Source organism: Rutidosis leptorrhynchoides, chromosome 6 (assembly GCF_046630445.1).
Source record: "Rutidosis leptorrhynchoides isolate AG116_Rl617_1_P2 chromosome 6, CSIRO_AGI_Rlap_v1, whole genome shotgun sequence".
Taxonomy (NCBI): domain Eukaryota; kingdom Viridiplantae; phylum Streptophyta; class Magnoliopsida; order Asterales; family Asteraceae; genus Rutidosis; species Rutidosis leptorrhynchoides.
The window spans coordinates 77,839,935-77,858,164 of record NC_092338.1 but is presented as its reverse complement, the minus strand read 5'-3'; the positions used below and the strand labels follow the sequence as shown (position 1 = coordinate 77,858,164).

Genomic DNA, 18,230 nt, shown 5'->3' with positions numbered 1-18,230 from the left:
TATTTTTGTCTTAAAAGAAAAACGCATTCGTGATTTACGCATTTATTGGTTGGAAGTCGTCTTTAGGGAAATGGTACAACGCATTCGTGTTCAACTAATCTGATCGTTTATGCTTCAAAAAGATGAATTGATGATAAAGATGATGATGAAGGACCAATGAAATTAGAATTTGCAAACATGAGGGACTAAAATGTAAATATTTAATAGAAGATTATCTATTATAACAGGTTAAATACATACAATATGAAAATTTAGAAAGTTAAATGCATAGAATAGGAGATTTGAAAGTTGAATGCATATAATAGGAATTTGGTAAAAGTTCAATACATTTTCATATACTTTTCCCGAAATAATTTTATCCCTCTTAGTAAAAGATATTTTTTTTTCATGTGTCAGCATATATTTTTTTTATAGGGAGGTGATTTCTCACACACCATTTTTTGATCTATGTACATTATTGGCTCATAAATTTACAATTATACCTCTATATTAATCTATCTATATCTATATTAATCTAGGAGTTGAACTTATATTATTATTATAAGTACAATTAAGGGTATAATAGGCAATTAAGTATACATAGATCAAAAAATGATGTGGAAGAATCACCTCCAATTTTTATAATATTAATTTTATAATTTTATTTTAAATTGGAGTAAATAAAAAATACATAAACCAAACTCTCATGAGGGACAGCGACCCATCATCTATCATCCTCCTCATCTATAAAACCCAGGTTTTCCCTTCCGTAATTTCTGCTTCCATATTTGTTCATTTATTCTTCTTTAATTATTTCCTTCCATTTACTCTAAATTTTCTTAATTTTTTTTTCTTATTTCTTTTCTTTTTAGCTCACGAATCTTCATAAAAATAAAGCTTCATAGAGAAGATTCAGTGAAGGTACAGCTCACTAAACCCACCAGTTGTTGTTCTTTAAGCTACATATACACGATTTATGTTGCATGATCTTACGTGATGATCATATATAATTATTTATTTATTTACATATTTAATATTTCGTTTAGTTTAATTACTCCGTATTTATCACCATTTTCTTGTGATTTTCTTGTGATTTATACTTGGTATGATATGTTATGGCCCAGATTACTGAAATTCAGTGTTTTTATCTATCTTTTGTAATAGAAAAGAAATGAATTTTTATTCTAATTATTGTTTAGGGTTAGGGTTTCTTCAAACAAGTTCTTGGTTTAGGACCACTTATTTTTTTATTGAACTTGAAATATATCATAAGAATTAGTAATGTTTATCAATTAAAAGGAATATTTTCTAGATTTATTGCTCATTTAATTATTAATTTACCAAAATATGTTGAATTTTAAATTTTAATCCCTAATACTCTAAAAAAATTTCTTTCCCACGCAAATTTATATTGCTTGCAAATCTATTTTCTTTTGTAATTATTTGCTTCAACTTAAGATTAAGAAATTCTTTTTTATTGTTTCAATTAATAAATATATGTGTATATTAATTTAATTTCAAGTTTTATACTGTGTCCCAATTTAAATTATTATTGATGATCTAGGTACCTTGTAATATCTAGTCAAATTTGTTTTTTAGTTATTCCATGACCAATCAATGATTATCAGGAATTTTCAAATCAAATAATTGGTGCACTGTAGTAACTATTGTTAAATACATACATGTGAGATTCAACTTTATAGTTACACAATGTAACCAATTTGATAATGTACTCAGACTATACAATACAATACTTGTCATATGGAATGAGTTTTAAGATACATATTGTGTAAATCCATTTGGTTTTGCTAGAAAATGTCATAAAGGGAGGTTCCTTCTGTCCACTCATAGGTAGGTAAAAGGTACGAATTTGCTTCTGACTCATTCATTCAAACACAATAGAAATGACGTTTGGGTTGGCCTACTGTGAATGCGTGAATGATGTGGAGACAAATTTAATCCTTTCTTATACTATGCTTGGACTGAAGGGAGCTCCCTAGCTTTACCATTGTTAGAGAGCTTGTGTCCAAGCGAAAGTGGGGTGGAGTTGGTGTTTGTGTGTGCAATGCCTTGAAACTGTTATTGAAATATCAAAAGAGCACCTGGATCAGCATTCAGCCAATGCTACTAACTGATTCGCACCAAACAATTGTGAACATGCCACCTCTTCAACGGAGATATAGAAGTACGGTAAGCATATTTTCTAGCTAATTCAAGCTCTATCTTGGAAACATGAAGTAGTATATAACTTTGTTATTATTATTTTTTTCTTTTTTGAATGGCTGAAATATATAACTATGCTGATATTTTCTAAATATTTTAAATTGTTTATTTATAGGAGTATTTATTTTAACAAAAATGTTTAAGTGAGTAAACATACAACATATACGAGTATTAAAAAAATTCAATAAGAGAATGTTAATCTTATCCCTTAATTGTATGTTCAAGCTTACACCACAACAGATCGAGTCTATTCCGGTGACGGAACGTTGCAACAATATATAACATTGATTCAAAAAGTCAAAAGGTGAAAGTTCTAGTTTCGTTTAGCGGGTCTTTTACGGCGACATTTTTGTCACCGCAAATAGCTTCGTGGTAAAAAACTGAATTTCTGGTAGTGTTTCTATATTTAAATTTAAAAACTCGGTTAGATATATCTTTTTAAATATCGAGTTTCCTTATTTAATTTTATCATTTTTATTTATTTGTGATAACTCTTAATTATGAATATGTAATCAAATTATATGGATTATAAATTAATTATAAATGTGTAGTTCAAACATTTGCTTTAATTAAATAGATAATCTCATTATTTTTGTTTCATTTAATTTATATTGACCAATATCATTATACAATTTAAATATAATGGAGAAGAGAGTAGAAAGAATAACAATATCTTACTCCTTCCATGCTAAAAAAAAGTGTCAATTTCGTCCTTATATTTAAAGTTAGTTTTACTGGATTTATTTAAGATTTAGATGAGTAAAATGAGAAGTTTGATTCAAACTAAAATACGACAAATTTGACTGATTTTACCTACTTTCAGGCATTTTCGAATTTGATAGACTTTGACGTGGTTCTTTTCAACTTTGACCCGAATTTTGACCGTTGACTGTCATATTAGACGGTTTTCTTCGAGACGGGACGAGCTAGTCACCAAACTATCGCAACGGGCGTCACAACGGCTCGAGACGGGATCTTTTGCAACAGTGGTTGTGAGGGTGTGTTGTGGGGAGTGTTGTAAGATGTGATTAGATGTTATTGATAGTTAAATAAAGAGTAATAAAATAATATAATATAATATAGTTATATATTAAAAAATAAAGGAGGTAATCTTGACACACCATTTTTTAATCTATATACACCTAAGTACTTATTTTACCCTTAATTATACTTATGATAATAATATAAGTTTACCTTCTTAGGAGCATAACTGTGATTTTATGAGACAAAAGCGTACATGAATCAAAAAGTAGTGTGTGATAATCATCTCCCAAAAAAGAGAGAAATTCATTGATTAGTTGATGGTAGTTGTGTTGACATGTGGCTTGCCCATACCACACCCACAACTTGGGGCTTACAATGGGCGCATATATAGAGCCCCATGTTGTAAATAGATGACTCAGACAACTTGCGCTCACGACGGGGCACGCAGGGAGTGGTCATAGCACAATTGTAATACCCCGTCAGAATCCACTAACGGCTTATTAACTCTGGTCCCAATGCTTGGCTTGACTTCTACATAACAGCAGTGTTCTACAGCGGAAGCAACTAATACCTGAGATAAAACATGCAAAACGGATCAACATAAAGTTGAGTGAATCTACAGGTTTGAGTAAATAGTTCTCGTATGTTTCATAAAACAGTTTCCATAAATCTTTTGTCGAAAATCATTTCTCAAAATCGTTTATCTAGAATAAACCGCTAAGGTTTAATCTCAAAAGTTGCATATAGCAAATGCTAAGTAATAAACTGTTTGTAAGATGTCAAGTTTCATCTGTGAGTGACATCAAAAAGTTCTTTTCGTTTCATCTGTTTGTAGACATTACCATGTCCAGTTTCAAGTTTGTAAACATCATGTTTAAGTAACATTTATCGTAAGTTAGGCCACGAGATTTCTGAAAAGCTTCGTAATAATATACACTTATCATGAGCACTTGATTATAAAGCTTTAACCTTTGCGTAGGCCGAGCCCACGTCTTTAGTTTACCCTATCATTGCGCTACACCGATCAAGTGTACGAGTAACAACAGAATAGACGCCTGTTATGTTTTAGGCGAGGTTTGTCAAACCTAACGGTACCGTCCCTATAAGTCGAGCTTACAAAGTAACTAATATAATCAAGCTAAGGGATTTTTGATCTGAACTCATATGTATATTCTTTGTAAGTTACTCGTGCCTAATATGTAATATAGTTGTAAAAACAGTTTAAGAAATAGTTTCAAAAGCAGCATGTATCTCATCCCAAAAATGTTGCTGAAAAAGGGACTGTAGACTCACCTTAGCAAAAGCACTGAAATATCTTAGCAAATTGTACTGTAGTCGAACAATAACGACCGAACAATGTAACCTAGTCAAATAGGTCATCTTAAGTATACACATATAGGTTATAATGTCAACCCATAGTCAAACCAAAAGTCAACTCGGTCAAAGTGGTCAACTAAAGTCAAACATCTCAGTAGGTCATGCAAACATGGTCAACAAGTCAAACCTAGGTCAAATATCACTTTACAAGTCATAGTTAAGCAAATTGCACTTTTGCATCTTAAAGCATGCCTCCGAAAAACGTATATCATAGAAAGATACAACTATAGCTCATAGCACATAACTCATAAAATTATGAACAACTCCAGATCACAACTAGACTTAAAATCGATTCCAAAAAGTCCGGCCAAAGCCTCATACGATAATTAAAAGTCAGAAGAGGTCTAATTACGGTTTACTAAATCATTTTCAGCATGCGCATCAGTTTTGAAATATTTCTCAGAAAATATAGAAAATAGATTTTGACGAACGGCCAAATGGTGTCATCTCAAAACATTCCAAAATATTAGTGTTAAAATAATCAAAGACATCTATTTAGCCAATTCGTACAGTTTAATCAATCTTTACAGACCTTCCAGTTTTGTTCATCAAATAGACATATCACATAGACGAGCATATATCTCATGGTAATTCACATTTTCGTAAGTTCGCATACAAATGAAATATGTCAAGTAACATATAAACTAACATATTCCAGAAGATCAAAGTCTCAATCAACTCCTAGTTCACTCTAGCAATTTTTATGTAACTTTGAAAACTGATTCAGCTCACTTCAAGAACCAAATCTTCGTTTTGACATAACGGAAGCGTTACAAAACCTTTTGACGCAAATCTTAAGTCCAAATTGCATAAATTTTCATAAGGAATACAGTAATACACTTTTTATAAACTAAAACACAAATCATGCAACTCAGAAAATTCGTATATCATGTAAACCCGAACGAAAACTTCGATTAATCATAACTTAAGCATCCGGTAACGAAATCATAAAAATCCAAAGTCCAAATTTATTAATTTTTCGAGATCTATCCATCTAGATAAATTATATGATCATTAAATAAACTCAATTAATCAGATTCATGACCAATCAATTCGTGGTTCACACAACATACAACAATCGCGCAAATTAACGACTAACAACGGCTATAATTGCAATCAATTGAGTACTAGACTCTTGTACACCATGTAATTGATCAAAATCAGATCTAAAAAGATTAGGGTTGATGGTTTTATACCTTTAAATCATAAATTTCAAGTAGATACGTGTAGAGGAGAACGAGAGGAATACGATTATGTAAACGATTAAGCAAACGAGCAAGCAATTGATGGAGATTGAAGGAGATGAAGATGGCGACCTAGATGATGAAGATGGGGCTGCAAATCACAAATGGTGGCAGCTACAAGTCGTTCCCCTTCTTTTGTTATTATTATTTAGGGATTAAAAGGCTTAAAGGGCTTAACTAGTTGGGTTTTAACACTAACGGGCCACGAAAATAACATATAGACCATGGAGGGTGAAGAATTTCAGCCAAAGGGCTGTAAAAGGGAGTCCATGGGTTCTAAAATGTTGCTAGATGATTTTCTATGGGATCCCGTTAAGAGCCTTTAAGTGTCGTTAACCGAAAACGCAAACCGAAACGTTAAACGTCAATTTCTCGCGTTTTTAATGTATATAAATTCTAATAAATTGAAAGTACTTTTAAAACATAATAATTATATATAATAATTATTAAAATTAAATTACATTATGCTTTGGCTTGCTAGTACGCTAAGTGTGGTTCGTTTCTAGTTGTCGTTAACCGTACCGGGTTCCCGGAACGTTAACCGGTCGTTAAAACGCATCCCACCAAGTTTAATTCATTACATATATAATAAATTAAATATGTTTTTCTTAAAGTTAATAATTATCAAAAATAATTATTTTATCGTTTAACTGAGTTCCGTAAACTGAAAAGCTTTCTAGGCGATATTCTTAATCGTAACGTTTTCTAGGTACTTCGTCATTATAACAAGTTCGTCAATTAATATAAACATATTAACTCAAGTAATCCACTAGGATCAAGTATGCATTTAAATCCATTAAACACATAAAGTTCTAAGTAATCACCGTTAAATATTTAACGGACAAGTAACGATAGTAACGGAAAAAGTCGGGTTGTTACATTACCCACCTGTTATGAAAAATTTCGTCCCGAAATTTTAGTGCACGTCCGCCGTAGCCGTCTCCTCGGAAAACAGTTGCGGATACTTTTGTCGCGTCTGATCTTCACGCTCCCACGTGAATTCTGGTTCTCTACGGGCGTTCCTCCAATCTTTAACAATTGGTATGTTGCTCTGCTTTAACGTTTGACCTTACGGTCCGTAATTTTAATAGGTTCCTCTATGAAATGAAATCTACTATCAACTTGTATCTTTTCTGTAGCGACCCGACAAAATCGTCATTGACGGCGCCGTCTACTTAGGTCTCATTACGTGGTCATAAGTCTTTAAAACAACGTTTGACCAAAAGTATGTCGCATTTATTTCAAAAGTAAGGATATTTCAAGGTTTACAAAGTAGTTCGACAACTAATTACATAACAAAGTTTAAAGTACAAATGAAACATATGCGACACAATTTAAAAGTAGCCAAAAGACGCTCCACGTGTGCATGTATACTCGACATCCAAGCAAGTATCAAAAGTAATGAGCGGAAGCATGTATCACAAAACGTTCAAGGACCTGAGAAAAACATAGAAATCTGTCAACGAAAAACGTTGGTGAAATCATAGGTTTAAGTAAGTAAGTAAGTACAAATGAACCACAAGATTTGTAACATTGATATAATAGTAATACATTCCAAAAGTTTGTTTCACGAGCACCCAATTATCAATGCTTAACTTTCCTTCCATAGAACCCCATCACAATAGTGTTAGAACATACACTGTTTCATGAAAATATATTTCATTCGTAAACGGTAGTGAACCGTTTGAATGAGGGTTTGCCAAACCCATATGGATCCATACAACATAAGTTCTCGCTTACACCCGGCAAGTGTAACTAATGATAATCGAATTGAGGATTTTTTTCTAAACTCGTATATAGAATGTTTGTTTTCCTGTACTTGTGTTCACTTAGTAAAATAAATGTTTATGTTTTCTCATCCCAAATGTAAGTTCAAAAAAAGTAAAAGTGGGACTATGATCTCACCTTGAGTGCACGTAGGTAAAAGTACTTCAACAAGTAAACGTGTGCAAGAACGAATGCTAGTCTTGACCTAAACAAATAGGTTTGTATCAATATCGGTAAACACGGTCGGTCAAAGCGTTCAATTAGTCCTATGGCTCGTTACGACTCGATTACAAAAGCATGTGAGTCAAATTGTCACGTTTCATGCAAGATACAAGTATAAAAGCATGTTAGAACGATTGCACAAACATTTGGTTAAGTTTGACAAAAAGTCAAACTTTGGTCAGTCAAAGTCAACGAAAAAGTCAACACGTTCGGGTCGGGTCCCGAATTATTTTTCTGAGGTTTTTAATCATATATGAGCATGTTAGAACAAGTTACATGTGAATCGGAGGTCCGTAGCATGGCAAACATTTTTCATAATTTGACCAAATTGGACAGCCCACTTTGGCGCGCCGCGCGGGCATATGGCGCGCCGCGCCATTACCTGTGCAGAGAATTCTGGCAGTTTTTAAGTTTTATGCACGAACCTAACCTCAAACAATCACCATTTACGACCCGCAAACAACCAAAGCATGTATCTTATATCATCGGAAAGGTATTTTGACAAGGAAAACAACTAAATACATTTCATCAATCACATTTACTTTTACAACAACCAAAATCATATTCAAAGCTCCTCATTAAATGCATTCAAGTTCATAAATGAAATTCGATGATTCGGCAACCAATTTACATGAATGATATGCCGTTTCGAAGGTGATCAAGCATACAATACAACCTAACACTTACAAATAACATTTCATTTCATTCAAAGCATCAAAAGTCCATTTCAAATTCATCAAACCCTAACCCAAATTCACCAAAATCAATATTCAAGTTCATGAAGTTTTCTAAAGCAACCTACACATCAAATTGAAGCTAGTGATACTAGGAACACATTTAATACTTGCACTTTATCATAACAACAACATTAAATCATCCAAAACTCAAAATCAAACACACACTATTCATGTTCATGCTAGTTACACTAAAACCACGAGATCGAGCATATAAATCATATATTCATGTTAGACTTGAGCCATAGACACTAACTAACAACTTTATAAGTTAAAAACATCAAGAACACAAAATCTAGTGATTTTAGAAAGTTACCCAAATGTAATGAAATCTGTATGGAATCGAAGAAGAAGTTGCAAGGATTTCAAATATGCAATTTGTTTGGATTGAAGCTTGATCGATTTGATTTAGATGATAAATCTTTGAAATGGATAATTGAAAGAAAATGTGGAAGTATGAAAAGAAAATGAAAATGAAAATGGAAAAGAATGGGGAGGTGGGTGTTGACTAGTCAAAAGCTAGTCACGTCTTTGCTCCCTTGGCGAAACTAGTCCCTCGAGTTCGGTTGCGTTTGCGTGAATTACCTAAACGAGATATTTTTAAAACGCGTATTTACGAAGGATGTTATAATAATATAACTGACTTTAAATAAATAACGGAAAAGTAAACGGAAAAAGGCGAGATGTTACATTTTCCAAAGGAATTATTAGATTCTCGTCGGTCAAGCTCTTCTTCAAGTTTGACACATGAAACGTGTCATGAATTTCGTTTGGTTCTTGCAGTAGTTTCAGCCTGTACGCTATCGGTCCAACTCTCTCGGCAATCTCAAATGGTCCAATATATCTCGGACTTAGCTTGCCTCTTTTACCAAAATGCACTACACCCTTCCAGGGTGATGATACCTTGAGCATAACTTTATCTCCAAACAGAAATTCTAAATCTCGCCTTCTAACGTCGGCGTAACTCTTTTGACGACTTCGCGCCGTTTTCAGTTTCTCTTGTATCTGCGCGATCTTCTCGGTTGTTTCATGTATGATCTAAGGACCAGTCAATTGACTATCTCCTAACTCAGTCCAACATACGGGTGATCTGCACTTCCTGCCATACAGTGCTTCAAAAGGCGCTGCTTTTATACTTGCGTGATAACTGTTGTTATAGGAGAATTCTACTAATGGTGGATGTCTATCTCATCCATTTCCGAAATCAATAACACATGCCCTTAACATGTCTTCTAGTGTTTGGATGGTTCTTTCGCTTTGTCCATCGGTTTGCGGGTGATATGCTGTACTCATATCTAAACGAGTTCCCATTGCCTCTTGCAATGCTTGCTAGAATCTAGATGTAAATCTACTGTCTCTGTCGGAAATAATGGATATCGGCACTTCATGTCGGGAAATCACTTCCTTTATATAGATCTGTGCCAACTTCTCCATCTTATCCGTTTCCTTGATTGATAGAAAATGAGCTGACTTTGTGAGACGATCAATGATAACCCAAATCGTATCATAACCTCCCACAGTCTTGGGTAACTTCGTGATAAAATCCATAGTAATATTTTCCCACTTCCATTGGGGAATCTCTGGCTGTGTCAGCAATCCTGGCAGTTTCTGATGCTCCGCCTTGACTTTAGCACAAGTTAAGCACTTACCTACATAGGTAGCGATATCAGCTTTCATAACAACAACATTAAATCATCCAAAACTCAAAATCAAACACACACTATTCATGTTCATGCTAGTTGCACTAAAACTACGAGATCGAGCATATAAATCATATATTCATGTTAGACTTGAGCCATAGACACTAATAAACAACTTTATAAGTTAAAAACATCAAGAACACAAAATCTAGTGATTTTAGAAAGTTATCCAAATGTAATGAAATCGGTATGGAATCGAAGAGGAAGTTGCAAGGATTCCAAATATGCAATTTTTTTGGATTGAAGCTTGATCGATTTGATTTAGATGATAAATCTTTGAAATGGAGAATTGAAAGAAAATGTGGAAGTATGAAAAGAAAATGAAAATGAAAATGGAAAAGAATGGGGAGGTGGGTGTTGACTAGTCAAAAGCTAGTCACATCTTTGCTCCCTTGGCGAAACTAGCCCCTCGAGTTCGGTTTCGGTTGCGGTTGCGTGAATTACCTAAACGAGATATTTTTAAAACGCGTATTAATGAAGGATGTTATAATCATATAACGGACTTTAAATAAATAACAGAAAAGTAAATGGAAAAATGCGGGATGTTACATTACCTACTCCTTAAAAGAAATTTCGTCCCGAAATTTAAGTAGGCGTAGTAGTCGTTGTTTCTTCCTCGGGATCTTGCGTTTCTGGAACCGGGAACAAGTGAGGGTATTTCTTTTGCATTTGATCTTGCCTTTCCCAAGTAAACTCGGGTCCTCTTTTGGCATTCCAACGAACTTTGACAATCGGGATTCGGCTTTGTTTGAACGTCTTGACGGAGGTGTCCACAATTTCAACCGATTCTTCCACAAAATGAAGTTTATCATCAATAGTAAGTTCCTCGAGAGGGATGACGATATCGGGTTCGGCAAGACACTTTTTCAAGTTAGATACATGGAAGGTAGGATGAACGGAGCTCAATTAAGGTGGTAGATCTAAACGATAGGCAACGGTTCCAATACGCTCCAAGATTTCGAAAGGACCAATATACCACGGATTTAGCTTCCCGCGTTTCCCAAAACGGATTACACCTTTCCAAGGTGCAACTTTTAACATTACGCGGTCACCGACTTGAAATTCAAGGTCGTTGCGTCGTTTGTCGGTATAGCTCTTTTGACGACTTCGGGCAGTCCTAAGCCTATCTCGGATTTGAACGATCTTCTCGGTTGTTTCATGAATGAGTTCGGGTCCGGTGATTTGTGTGTCGCCTACTTCGGCCCAACAAAGAGGAGAACGATATTTTCGGCCATATAAAGCTTCAAATGGTGCGGCGTTAATACTCGCGTGATAACTATTGTTGTAGGAGAATTCGGCGAGAGGCAAGTGCTTATCCCAAGCTTTTCCAAAGTCGACAATGCAAGCTCGTAACATGTCTTCCAAGGTTTGAATTGTGCGTTCGCTTTGTCCGTCAGTTTGCGGATGGTATGCGGTGCTCATGTCTAAACGCGTTCCCAACGCTTCTTGTAAAGTACGCCAAAATCTAGAAACAAATCGGCCATCTTGTTCGGAGATAATCGATAAGGGTACACCGTGTCGGGCTACGATCTCCTTAATGTAAAGTTGTGCAAGTTTCTCCATTTTTTCAGTTTCTTTCATAGCGAGAAAGTGAGCGGATTTGGTGAGACGGTCGACAATAACTCAAATAGTATCATAACCGCCCGTCATCTTTGGTACCTTGGTGATAAAATCCATTGTTATTCTTTCCCACTTCCATTGCGGGATTTCGGGTTGTTGAAGTAACCCTGACGGTCTTTGGTGTTCGGCTTTGACTTTGGAACATGTCAAACACTTGGCAACATAAGTAGCTACGTCCCTTTTGATGTTCGGCCACCAATATTGTTCTTTAAGGTCGTGGTACATCTTATTGGCACCGGGGTGAATCGAGTATCGTGACTTATGGGCTTCGTCTAAAATAAGGCTTCGCAAGTCCCCATAACTAGGTACCCAAATTCTTCCGACGAAATATCGGAGTCCGGTTTCTTTAACTTCGAATCGAGAGGTGAGGACGTTCAAATGTTCGAGAGAGATGTTTTCGTCCTTGAGAGCCTCGTCTTGGGCTACACGAATTTGACTATTGAGGTTGGTGTGAATGGTGATGTTTAAAGCTCGGACACGAAGAGGCACCGCTCTTTCCTTTCGACTTAAGGCATCGACTACTACGTTTGCCTTCCCGGGATGGTAACGAAGCTCACAATCATAGTCGTTTAAAGTTTCAGTCCACCGTCGTTGTCTCATGTTTAGTTGCTTTTGATCGAAGATGTGTTGGAGGCTTTTGTGATCGGTGAAGATGGTACTTTTGGTTCCATAAAGATAGTGTCTCCACATTTTAAGTGAGAAGACAACGGCTCCGAGTTCGAGATCATGTGTCGTGTAGTTTCGTTCATGAATTTTGAGTTGTCGAGAAGCATAAGAAATGACTTTCGTTCGTTGCATCAACACACACCCAAAACCATGTTTCGAGGCGTCGCAATACACAACAAAATCATCGTTGCCTTCGGGAAGTGACAAGATAGGAGCGGTGGTTAGCTTTGTTTTCAAGATTTGAAATGCGGATTCTTGTTCGGTTGCCCAAACGAATTTTCTTCCCTTATGAGTTAACGCGGTTAGAGGACGAGCGACCAAAGAGAAATCTTTGATGAATCTACGATAGTATCCGGTGAGACCCAAGAATTGACGAATGTGAGTAGGATTAGTAGGAGTCTCCCATTTACTAATGGCTTCGATTTTTGATGGATCGACTTTAATACCTTGATCACTTACAACATGACCAAGAAATTGAACTTCCTTCAACCAAAATTCATACTTGGAGAATTTGGCATAGAGTCGTTCTTGTCTCAAGAGTTTAAGCACAAGTCGAAGATGTTGTTCGTGCTCTTCTTCGCTTTTAGAATAGACCAAGATGTCATCGATGAACACAATAACGAATTTATCAAGATACGGTTTGTACACGCGGTTCATAAGATCCATGAACACCGCCGGTGCATTAGTAAGACCAAATGGCATGACAAGGAATTCATAACTACCATAACGAGTCCGGAAAGTGGTTTTGGAGACATCTTCCCCCTTAACCCTTAATTGATGATAACCCGAACGGAGATCGATTTTCTAATATACACAAGACCCTTGTAATTGATCAAAGAGGTCATCGATGCGAGGAAGAGGATATCGGTTCTTAACCGTCAATTTATTTAGTTCACGAAAATCAATGCACATTTGTAGGGATCCGTCTTTCTTCTTAACGAACAAAATCGGAGCGCCCCATGGTGAATGGCTAGGTTGGATAAAACCACGATCAAGTAGTTCTTGGATTTGACTTTGCAATTCTTGCATTTCGGATGGAGCAAATCTATATGGTGCACGTGCTACGGGTGCGGCTCCCGGAATAAGATCGATTTGGAATTCAACCGGTCGATGAGGTGGAAGACCCGGCAATTCGTCGGGAAATACATCGGAAAAGTCACTAACAATTGGCACATCATCGATATGCTTCTCATCGGACTCGACTCTCTTAACGTGGGCAAGGATCGTAAAACAACCCTTACGGAGTAGTTTTCTAACTTTAAGGCACGAAACGAGGTTGAGTCCGGTGCAACTCTTATCGCCATAAACAATCAAAGGTTCACCATTCTCGATAGGAATTCGGATTGCGTTAAGATCACAAAGGATGTGAGATTTCGTCTTGGCTAACCAATTCATACCGATTATTACATCGAAGCTTCCTAGTTCCATGGGTATCAAGTCAATTTCAAACTCATTACCCAAAATGTTTAATGTGCACCCCCGGTAATATGTGTCGGCACTCAATAGTTTCCCGTTGGCCACTTCAATGGTATAAGTGGTATCTAATGGAAGCGGTGGAGTGCTAAAAGAATAAGTCAAAGTCTTGGATACAAAGCATTTATCGGCACCCGAATCGAATAAACAAGTAACATAAGAGTTGTTGAGAAGAAACGTACCCGTGACTAATTCATTGTCATCTCGGGCTTCCTCGGTGTTGATGTTGAAAGCTTGGCCGCGCATATTGGGGTTATCTTTCTTCTTCGGGCATGCATTTCTATAATGGCCCGTTTGGCCACATTCATAACAAGTGCCCGTCTTTGGTGCATTGGGCCCCTTTCGAGCGATGGGGGCGACACTTTTACATTCGTTAGCCTTATGACCAACTCCTTGGCACCGATGGCAAATTAACTTGCCACATTCACCAAAGTGATGTTTGTTGCATTTGTTGCAAAGAGGTAGGTTCCCGGCATAACCCTTCTTGCCGTCAGAGGTGTAAGGCTTCTTCGCAAAGTTGTTGTTGCTTGATTGGGGGGCTTCCCACTTTCTTTTGTTGTTACCCGACTTATCCTCGGCTTTAGGTACCGGCACTACAATTTCGTCCACCGTTTCTATCAATTTGCTGGCCATGTTCAAAGCTTCTTGATAATTAGTGGGTTTGGATGACATTACTTCGTGTTTGATGCTCTTTGGAAGACCATCCATGTAAAGTTCAACCCTTAAAGTTTCGGGGTTCACAAGGTTTGGGCAAATCAAGGCTAGTTCGAAAAATCGTTGATTATAAGCCTTGAGATCATTCCCGACCGCCTTTAAAGTTCTTAGCTCTTGTTCGAGCCTTCGGGTTTCTTCACGAGGGAAATATTCGACAATCATCTTTTCCCTTAAGTCGGCCCAAGAGAGGGCGTGAGCTTCATCGGTACCCACCGATTGTACATAGGTGTTCCACCATGTGAGGGCGACACCGGCGAAAGTGTGAGTGGAGTATTTGACCTTATCTTAGTCCCGACAATCGCTTATGCTAAAGACGGCCCCCGTTTGTTCGAACCATCGAGTGAGAGTAACCGGTCCCCCGGTCCCATCAAAAGTATGAGGTTTGCACCCCATGAAGGCTTTATAGGAGCATCCCTCGCTTGAGTTACCGGCTCCTTGATTGTTATTGTTGTAGTTGTTGTTATTGTTGTTATTGGAGGAGTGACCGGCCATGACCGCATCCACGGCGGTGGTTATCCTTCGTTGTAGAGCTTGTTCGGGAGTCTCATGGCGTGGCACACGACGAGGAGGCATTGTTTCTTCAAAACACAAGAATACCGTTGATTAGTATTTTCAATAATACTAATCATGATATGGAATAAGGATCGAGAGAAAAATTTTCCTTGACCCGCCTTAAATTCTTTATGCCATAATGTCGGAACGTTCATATGAGTCACCGTAATATAATCTCGGAAATTATATTAGCCTAATTCATATGTGCATTCGACATTATTTCACTAAGTCAAGGTGGCGCGTCAACCAAATTAAACATCGTGAGATTAAGATGAAACAAGAGTAGATATGAGTAGGAACGTTCGAGTATGAATGCACAAGTAGTCAAGTAATTCCTACTTCAAGTCTATATGCCGGTTGTAGCCAAAGATCAAAACCCGCTTCTTCCTTTCCAAAAATCCCTTTGAATCAAATGGGTGTTTGAGTTCTTGAGAGAAATATGAAAAGAAAAGGAAAAAGAAATGAATAAATGAAATGGGTGGATGAGGTTAAGTCCCCAAATCTGGCTCAAATGTGAAAAGACCAAAATGCCCTTTTAAAAACTCTAAAATAGCCAAAGGGGTCTGCCAGCGACATATGGCGTAGCGCGCCATAACCCCGCGCGGCGCGCGACTAGGCAGAATCAGAATCCAGGTCTTACACATGGGTTCGAAACTAGGCTAATACAATTATTTTTTTTTAAATAGAAGATGCTGTTCGTGGATTGCAGTTTCAAAAACCAAACAAGCCACTTGCAAGATTATTGTTTGGGCCGTGATGGTAATTATTATTAGGCCGAAACTTGATTTAATTCTTGAGCCGAAATTTGATTAGATTGTTGGGCTTCAAATGGATTAAAGTGTTATGTTGGACCGAAATGAAATTAACGGGTTATATATATTTTGGGGTAGTAATAATTTCAGAAGTACATGAGCAGAGGGATGATTAAGGATGTTATGGGGTTAGCAGGAGGTCGTGGGTTCAAAGCCGGACTTGGGTTTTTTTTTTTTTTAGGACTACTTCTTTGAGGTAGTTTACTTATTACTCATTATTATTGTTGTTGTCGTCGTCGTCGTCGTGATGCTGCTGCTGCTGGAAAAATATTAAAAATATAATTATTAGTATCATTCATACAATTAATATTATTATCATTATTGTTAATATTAGTAAATCAATATTTTCAAAACTATCATTCTAACAAATAAATATTTTGCACATTAAATATATTTATTACATAATTATACTAATATTATATAAAATTATGTTTTAACTAATACAATAGTATAACGTTAATGGAATTATATATCAAATAAGTATTATAACATATTATAAGTATTAATAAAATATATATGAGAATATTAATCTGAATACATAACAAAATAAATATAAAGTTGTTCGATTACAATTGTGTGTGTTAATATATATATATATATATATATATATATATATATATATATATATATATATATATATATATATATATATATATATATATATATATATATATATAATGATATAGGTTCGTGAATCCGAGGCCAACCTTGCATTGTCCAGTTCCGTCGTATACATATTTTTACTACAAAATATCGTATCGTGAGTTCATTTGCTCCCTTTTACTCTTTATATTTTTGGGACTGAGAATACATGCGCTGTTTTTATAACTGCTTTATGAAATGCTTTTGAAATACATTTTGAACTGAGAATACATGAAATGTTTTTATAAATGTTTGACGAGATAGACACAAGCAAAACATTTCTCGAATGAATTATTATGCAGACAGAAGTTCTATGGATTATTATTGAATTAGTTGGACATTATAATTGCCACTAATTGTTGTGAATATTTTCCCCTGATTATTATTGCTTGGTAACCTAAGAATTAGAAACGGGTATGGCCCTAATTCACGCGAATCCTAAAGGTAGCTACCGGGTTTAACACCCCCACCCAGAATGTTCACTAGACGGAAGAGCTAGTGGGCGTGGTGTTTAGTACTTCGAAGTTTATATATTATACAGACGAGATGTTCTGTTTTTGGAGATATTATTGATGCGCATTATATGTTAAGGTCGGTTACCAAGCCAAGCAATGAAAGTAAAGTGAATGTTATGTATCGAGAGAATGATTTTTATACACAGGTTATGTGTATTATTTTTGTGCACGAGATATGTGTACGGTTATTAAAAATCGCGAGGCAACCTACTGGGGAGAAAAGGATACGAACCTACTCTGTCAAGCATTATGAAAAATGGTTTAGTATACGAGATAGGTGTACTGTATTTAAATCTTGTGGTCTATCAAAATGATGAATTTTATTGTTTACGATAAACCTATGAACTCACCAACCTTTTGGTTGACACTTTTAAAACATGTTTATTCTCAGGTATGAAAGAAATCTTTCGCTGTGCATTTGCTCATTTTAAAGATATTACATGGAGTCATTCATGGCATATAGAGGTCAGAATCTCGCAATGAGATCATCTGTTGAAGACATCGTCCAGGTGGATTAGGACGGGTCACTACAAATGAGTGGCATCAAGTAGTAACTAGTGATTACAAGCATTGAGAAGTAGGTGATCGGTCGAGACTAACAGTGAGAGGCGGCGTTGTGTAGTAGTAAGCAACGATAAGTAGTGGTACGAGATGATGAGTATGTTCTAGCAGTGTCTTCGTAGTTCCAAGTAGTATTTGGTTGTGACGGACAGTGTTAATTAGTGATAAATTGTGACGTGATTGCACGTTTCTTATAGGTTATAATAGCAATTAATTCGCACAGTGTAAATTTCTACACATATTGGAGATTATACGGTTCAAGTTCTAAACGATGTTTATCCTAGTAACCTACTTGACTCGCTCCCAATTCCTTATTTTGTGATGTCGGAACTTCTATATGAGTTACCGTAATGTAATCCCGGTCATTACATTACGCTATCTCACATATCCGTTCGACATCACTCCATAAGTTCAAGATAGCGTAGTCAACTTAATTCTCTTAAGT

At 36.2% G+C, this 18,230-nt stretch overlaps 1 long non-coding RNA gene across 1 annotated transcript; it reads left to right on the top strand.

Annotated features, from left to right (window-relative positions):
- Window positions 1–817: 817 nt before the first annotated feature.
- Window positions 818–3,258, top strand: LOC139851287 (uncharacterized). Its single transcript, XR_011760583.1, has 3 exons — window positions 818–900; window positions 1,792–2,169; window positions 3,026–3,258. It is a non-coding gene; the product is annotated as an uncharacterized lncRNA (long non-coding RNA).
- Window positions 3,259–18,230: the final 14,972 nt, after the last annotated feature.